The sequence below is a fragment of the Cyprinus carpio genome, chromosome B19, assembly GCF_018340385.1.
Source record: "Cyprinus carpio isolate SPL01 chromosome B19, ASM1834038v1, whole genome shotgun sequence".
NCBI classification, from domain to species: Eukaryota; Metazoa; Chordata; class Actinopteri; order Cypriniformes; family Cyprinidae; genus Cyprinus; species Cyprinus carpio.
In genome coordinates, this window is record NC_056615.1 from 31,671,838 (window position 1) to 31,679,975 (window position 8,138).

The 8,138-nt window shown below is 34.3% G+C and overlaps 1 pseudogene; it reads left to right on the plus strand.

Moving 5' to 3' along the window:
* The first annotated feature begins 1,837 nt into the window (after positions 1 to 1,837).
* Positions 1,838 to 8,138, plus strand: part of LOC109062816 — a 13,978-nt pseudogene continuing 7,677 nt past the window's right edge.

Genomic DNA, 8,138 nt, shown 5'->3' on the forward strand with positions numbered 1-8,138 from the left:
TACTGTACAATGTCACAAGTGCTGATATGGTGCATACAATAAGCGGCTGATTACTGTAACTGTAGACAGATCTTCTTTTACCTGCTAAGATTTGGCTGAACCCTCAGCGTCAGTCCGTGGTTCACAACAAGGTCCACTAGTGTTGCACGAATGTCATTTGATAAGTTTGGTCCTCTTCTTCTTTGTGCACGTTCTCCTCCTGCTTCAGGTCTTCCTCTACCTCTTCCTCTACCTCCTTCTCCTCCTCTGTGTACTCCTCCTCTCAAAAATACAAAAAAAATACAAATAAGTAGGTAAGGAAGGACAATATACAAATTGACAATTGTGTGGCAGGTATATTACAATGAGCAGTTGTGTATGTACAGGTTTAGTATGTGCAAAAAATGTAAGGTACACTAAGTGTGTGTTAGATAAATAAGTGTATGTGTATGTAAATATAAATAGTGTAGTGTGTTCCACTATGCTTCTGATATACTTCTGTGTCTGATGTATACAAGTGTGTTTGGTGTTTTGCAAATCACTGTGTGTAATGTTTTGCAAATAGTGTGAAGCTGACAATGTGCTTACAGTTGTGCAAATCTAGCCTTGTGTTTTGCTCCTTGAGTGTAAGGTTTTGCTTATTGTGGGAACAGTTTAATTTTAGTGTGTAAGCAATCGTAAAAAACTGTAAACTGTCCACTGCCATGCAGATGGGAAAAAGGAAAGGAAGGGAGAGTGTTGTGGGAGGTACTGGAATAATGGGACCAGACACTAGTCTGTCCACTGCTTAGTCTGTATAAAAATGTATGTGGTCTGTGTTGTAAGGACATGTAAAGGTGTACCACCACGTTGACCCGGGACATTCAAAAGAGCTCTCTGGCCAAAGATGTTTCTCCTTATTCCTCTTCCTGCACCACTGCCTTTAATTTTTGTTGAAGACGAATGAAGATGAATTATTGTTTTAATATGATATTTTTCACACACCAGTGAGATACAAAGTAGCTACACAGTGTTGTGTGTGTGTTTTCCTGCGTGAACTGTGTGGTGATATTTGTGTGGACAATACAAAGGTTAGTTTATTTTGGCATGTTCACATCAGATGGAGGTTAAAGAGCTTAAATGCGATCAAAGAGATTTAATGCACCAGCTTCATACAATCAGAGCAGCTGTGACAGAGAAAAGATGTTTTTTTAAAATGATGCTCTAGCAGTCACTACACTGATTAGTTCTGCTGTATTGTGTGTCTTCTAGCAACATAATGCATATTTATTAACCCCTTAACTGTCAGTCACATTTTTGAACATAGACTTGATAGTGCACATGAACAAAAACATTTTGTGACTTGATATTGATGTGCCATTTTCATGGTAATGCGAAGGTCTGATTTAAAAAATGGCTTCCAAAGGATGAATTTTGAGCTTTTAAGTTTTCAGGTGATATATAATTTCTGATTGTTTCTAAAGTGTGACGGAGAAAAAAGCAACAAAAAAGACTTTTTTTTCTGACAAAGGTCAGAACTCCTGTTATGATGTAGATTTTTGAGGGTGCACTCTTAAACTAGTACTTTTCCTACATAATTATTAACAAAAAACACTGGTAAAATATCTATTTAGGAGTCTTAGACCTTTCCAGTGATATATAGTTTGTCATGATTAGATTAGGATTTCATTATATATAGTGAAGTAATTTTTAGGTGTCTTAGACCTTTCCAGCGGTTTATAGTTTTTTATGATTTGGTTTGGATTTAATTATTTTTAATGATAAATTTGTTTCTTACAAACGTGCAGCTTTTTTTTTTTTATTTAGACTCTCATTCTGACGGCACCCATTCACTGCAGAGCATCCATTGCTCAGACACTGATGCAATGCTACATTTCTCCAAATCTGATGAAGAAACAAACTCATCCTAATCTTAAATATTCCTTTAATATGCACACATGCACACATACTCTTGTATTTATGATGTGTTTTCAGTTCCTGGACTTCCCCTGTGGCCGCTGTGCCGTGGTGTCCAGTTCCGGGCAGATGCTGGGCGGAGGACAGGGTCAGGAGATCAACCGACAGGACTGTGTGATCCGGATGAACGCGGCGCCCACCGTCGGGTACGAGGCTGATGTGGGGAACAGGACAATTTTTGGTGTGGTTTATCGCGGCGGCGTGCGTCAGGTGCGAGGCTGATGTGGGGAACAGTATTAGTGTGGGTGTGGTATCTAGATACGTCGTCTGGGGACCTGATAGAAAATGGGCTGTTTCGGAAAGGGGAAAATCTTCAATGCACTAGTGATGCTGGCCAAGAAGTATCCAGATACAAATATCTACACGGTCACCAGAGAAAAGGTTCAGTACTGTGACAGCATCTTTCAGAACGAGACGGGCAAGAACAGGTTAGTCTTCCTCTGTCTGTTCTATCATCATTGTTATGTAAAAAGGCTATTGTAAATGTAGTAAATGGATCACTTTATCTCTGTCAGGATGAAATCGGGGGCATTTCTCAGTACAGGGTTTTTTACCATGATTTATGATTTTGGGGATGTGTGGATGTGTTCTGGTTTTTGTGGTTTTTGGAGGCTCTTACTGCAGGTGAGTTCAGTTGCTTGAGTTTAGTTTGTTAATAAAAAACATTGCATTGCTGTTAATTATGGATCTGACATTATTTGCATATCATCTATACAAAAAAAAATTAATTATTTTTCTGAAATTATTTTCTTGTAGAATTTTATTTATAGCTCAGGATATTATATAATCAGTGGAATCATACTTTTATTGTGTTATTACACATATATAATATAATTTTTGATACACGTTTATGTTTACACATGCATATTTATGATTCACATGTCAATATTAATTTAATGAAGTTTATGTGTGTGTGTGTGTGTGTGTTGTATATAATATAATTTGTCTGTTTGTGAATATAAATAGACAATTATTTGAAATAAAAATAATATAATTATGTATAATTTGTCACATTTATATAAAAGAATTTACAGAATTAGACTGCAGATTATATTTATAGACATGTTCAAGTCTATAATTAATAATAAGTAATTAATATAATTGATACTGTGTACTCTTTCACAGACTTTCTAACATGTACAGAAAATAATTTACAGAATTAATGGACTGTTGGATTTTTGTACAGAAAATAATTTACAGAATTATTTGACTGTTGGATTTTGAATAGTTTGAGTGATTTTTTGGGTTAATATTAATTGTTTTATTTTGTAGTGATTTTATTTTATTTTTTAGTGTAACGTATATTTTTTTATTTTTGTTTACACGATTTATTGCTCGCTTTAAGCATACAAAGAACAATAAGTGTAATGCTTGTAGCTCAGCATACATATGCATATTTTATTCATTTATTTTATTAAATTTAATTGTACTTGTTTTTGTTTTTTTGCATTGCCCATATCAAAATATATTCACCTTTAACATTGACTTCTGAATAAAAATATAAGACATTTAAATGAAAAGTTTCAAAATGTATGCAGAGGATAAAAATGTTACTACATGAAGATAATTTTTATGAAGCCAATTACTGAATACTGAAGCCAAATTTGAGAAAAGTAAATATAGTCGAACATTTGACTCTTTATAGACTGTAATAGACTGTTTATTACAGTGTTTTTAAAAGTGGTATTTGAGGCCCTCTCAGTGAAACCATTCACTCAAATACATACTAATCTTTAGACCAAGTCTGCAAAACACTTAGACATCATTTGTTCACATAGAAATCAAAACTTCTGTTGATCGCATTTAAGCTCTTTAACCTCCATCTGATGTGAATGTGCCAAAATAAACTAACCTTTGTATTGTCCACACAAATATCACCACACAGTCAGCATTTCACAACTCAACTCAGAGTAAATAAAACCATTAATGGATGTTACAGCCATTCGTATGAAAAAATAACAACACACACACAACACTGTGTAGCTACTTTGTATCTCACTGATGTGTCCAGAATGTCGGTACTTCATTATATCAGAGAAATTTTTATCAAAATACATTCTTTGTAAATCCATTTCTGAGTATAGAATTATTATTAGGGGTCCAAGTACAAGGGAAGTGCTGGGAAGCCTGTTGTGTTTATTGTTTTTTCTTCTTCTTCTCTCTTGTCCTTTGTTGTGCATGAGGAATGTAGAAAAAATACATTTCTTTCAGAATTTACTGAAAATTACCTTCAGGGAAAATAACATGGCCTACAGCTTCTCTTGTTCAGTCCTGTCAGCACTAAATCTGAATATCTTCATCATCATCTGAATTTTGTTTTCACCAAAAATTAGGTGTAAATCCTTGGCCCTTACTTAGCCTATAGTAAACCCAAAGACCTTGATTAACTGTTCCAGATGTGTTTAATTAAAGCACTAAACTTAAGAAGACTGACCACCAGACACTGCACTTAAAACAAGCCAGAAAACAAACAATCTGTCTGTTATTTATTTATTATTTTTCTGTATAAGGAATGTATAAATTATCACGCTAATTGCATTATTTCTGTCTTTCTCTATGAAATGTATGCCAATTTATTATGAATATTCATAAATTCAAAGTGAGTTTGACACCATAAGTTGAGATCAATCTCGCTAATGTCCAAGCATTTTAATCATTCATTTGTATCATCATCACTGCACATGTCAAAGATATTGAGTGCTAAACAGGTTTAACATTTAGCAGTTTTTTTTTCTTGTAATATTGATGAGATACAGCAAAAAAGAAAAAAAAAAAGAAGAAGGAATTAAAGTTGTTTAAATCATTAACAGTATTATTTTGTGCATATGTATTGTGTTTTCATTTTCAAAGCTGCCTCTCCAGCAGAGCTTCCTTTATCCAAGCCTCTGCCTGTTTTGCACAAAATTCAGTTCTGGAATTGTTAAGTAGCCCTGAGGGGAAAAGTTCACATTCAAAATGTTTGTTTTAAAGTACTTGGCCTTTTTAAAATAATTTAATCATTCATTATGATTCATCAATAAAGGAACACATTTCTATATTTCAGGGTTTAAATACTTACATAATGCCAGGTGTAGGGCAATGTGAACCTGTCTTCACAGCACTGACAATTTTTTCGGTTGGAATTTGAAAGTCAATAAAATTAAAGCAACATCTCTCAGGAACTGCAGGAGTAACAGCTGTTGGTGAGATTAAAACTAGTTTTAGGAGAGAATGGGTATAAAACCAGCATTAACCAAACCTGTGCAAATGCAACAAAATGAAACTAAACCTGCCATAAACTGTGTCTAGAAAACAATATATATTTTTGTCTTGATTGAAATAGAAAGTACTTACACTGTAAAGAAGTCCTGCTTAGTGCAGAAGATCAGCAGGAGCCTTGCATCAGCCTTCTCATTCTTGAATGTTTCTTCACAATGACAGAAAAAAGTCTGTAGAAGTTCTGTGTGGAGCTTGAGAGAGAGATCTCAGGAGGCCCCGGTGTGTGTTCAGGAGAATAGCGTCTGAGCTGTTCTGGATTATCCAATGGGTATTATGGACACAGCAGGGGCCCGCTGCATGAGGGCCCCTGGCGGGAAGGAGCATTTTGGGAGTTCTGGCTACACTAAAGTACAAAATAGCCCACCTTGTTGGCAGAGACTGTTCACACAAGCTCCACCCACCAATGTCTGAATAGACAACATTACTAAAGACACGAGTCCTGCTGCAGGCTCATGGTGTAAAGTGCATGTCACTGTGTGTTGATGCATCCACAAGATACTGAATCCACCTTTTACTGAACTCATTCCTCATATCAGACCAGAAAGACATTCATTTTCAATAACAATGATTTACAATAAAAATGAAGGAAATATAAAAAAAGGAAACATTTCAGTAGAAGAGGAGAGGAGAGGCCGACAAAGGGTCTCATTCATGAAACACGAGGGGAATTAATTTTTGTGTAAATCGTTTGTAAAGCCATTTTGATGTAAACTTTCGAATTCATGAAAATGTTCATATTTTAATTGTGTAAATCATTCGTAAAGCCGTTCTGGTGTAAACTTTCTGCTGACACTGAATTTTAATGCACTGCCATAATAATATTTTAAAAGTTCACCTCCCCATTTTATGTATTTATTTTATTTTTTTTTATACATGACCGTTGAAAAATGTTCAACTTGGGTTCCAAATCATATCAACCAAATCATCTTAGTTGAAGAACTGATAAACTCGGTTCCTTGAGAAGGGAACGTAGACATTGTAAAACAGTGTAAGTTGGATTGCCTTCAAGTGAAACACCTTTCTCCCTCAAATCATGGTAAGCCTTATTCTCTTGCTGTAAGGGATGGGAAAAGCACCCCTAGTTATACAGCAGCATTTTGAGCAGCATTTCCATCAGAATCTTTTTTGACTAAGGCCTTGGGACTAGGGCTACATTATGACTCCTTACTGGGCCCCGGGCTATGACTGCAGGGCCCCCATCACAATAATGATATATATAAAGCAAATGGATTTTTATCCAATCAAAATTTTCATGCATTGTACTTGGCAATTTTGTTAGCACATTCTAATGATTACAAAAATAATAATAAGAAGAAAAATACCAGCTCTCATGTAAAAATAAACCTACTGGAAAGAAACAGTAAGCAGAAAGTACATGGAAAATGCGAATTACAACACACACAACAAGAAATTGACTTACAAGTACTTTAATGACTGAATAAGAAATATTATATTATATATAAAAAAAATAGACTACATTATAGACTTAAATAGCCACTTATAAATTCAATAAAACATTATTTTTACAAAAACATTCGTCAAGGACAGGAGTGATTTTTCTTTCTAATGTTTAATTCCCACATTATTGACACAAATGGCAACAGCAGTTATAGCATTAGGCTGCTTTGGTGGAATAGTTCACCCAAAAAATTAAAGTTATGTTGTTGTTTCTTTCTAAACCTGTATGAGTTTCCCTTCTGTTGTTGAATGCAAAAAGCATATATATGAACAATACTGATAAACCAAAAACAGTTTCTTTGTCCCCATAACTTCCGCACATATGAATAATACACACAATAATACACAAAAAACACTATTTGAGTCAATAGGACCAGAAACTTTCCGGGCTATTACTTAATAATCTTCTTCAAAAATATCTTCTTGTGTTGATATAAACAAAGAAATTCAGTATTTAAATTTTTAAGAACTCTATCCCTTTTGTAAATCTCATCACATACTGTAATGCCAGGATCTCATAATAGCCAACTAGTGCACATGCTTATCTTTAACTATTAAGGTTAATTTAAGACACAAATGTGTTAAGTGAGCATTATTTCTTGGACACACACATAACTATGTGTACTTGAACGCTCAAACATATAAAAGTAAAAATAACTAAATTAGTTTTAAACCACAATGCTTAAAAAATGCTTAAATGAAAAGCTACATCATGATGCGAAAATGAATTTCTCCATCCATAAGTGAATATAATTTAGACCTAAAGAGTTTGTCTTAAACACAGAAAAAGCAATATACATCTATCAAGTTAATAATCAAACTAACCTAAAATCTGTGTGGATGATGTCGCTGTGTTTTTATCTGCTCCATGTGTCCGGTCCATTTGCGGTTCCACAACTCCATCGCTTTGGTAGGAAAATAAAACTTCGCTGTAGATTTTAGTAGCTAAAATCATATTTACACTCTCTCTAATTTTTTTTTTTCTCACTATTTTGTTTTGTTTGTTTGTTTTTTAAGGTAGTTGACATTTTACTTATCGAGATTGTTCTTTTACATTCAAAAACAAATTTGAATGTAAAAGAACGATACAAATCGTTGCAAAGTAACTTTACAGAAATTTAAGTTTCTACAATATTTAGTAGTAGCTTATCAGTGGTGACTGTCAGTTCATGTGCATATGGCAGAAATGTTCAGAAAAATCAATAAAAGACGTAAACAAACAGACGATTAACACTATTAACAGCAATTATGCAATCAAACTTATAGCAAATATGTGGTAGTTGTGTATGTTGTCTCTGGGTTAGCATCATCTGAGGTCCTCTGAGGGGTTGGCATCATCTCTTCTCAGGTGTTCTGGATCCAGACTGGAGCTTGTGTAAATCGGCAAAACAGAGAAACAAATAAAGACATAATTAGCGTAGCTGCTGTTCCAGCCAAGTAAAATTAATTAGTTTAACCCAAGCTAAAGAGTAATAATGCGCATTTCA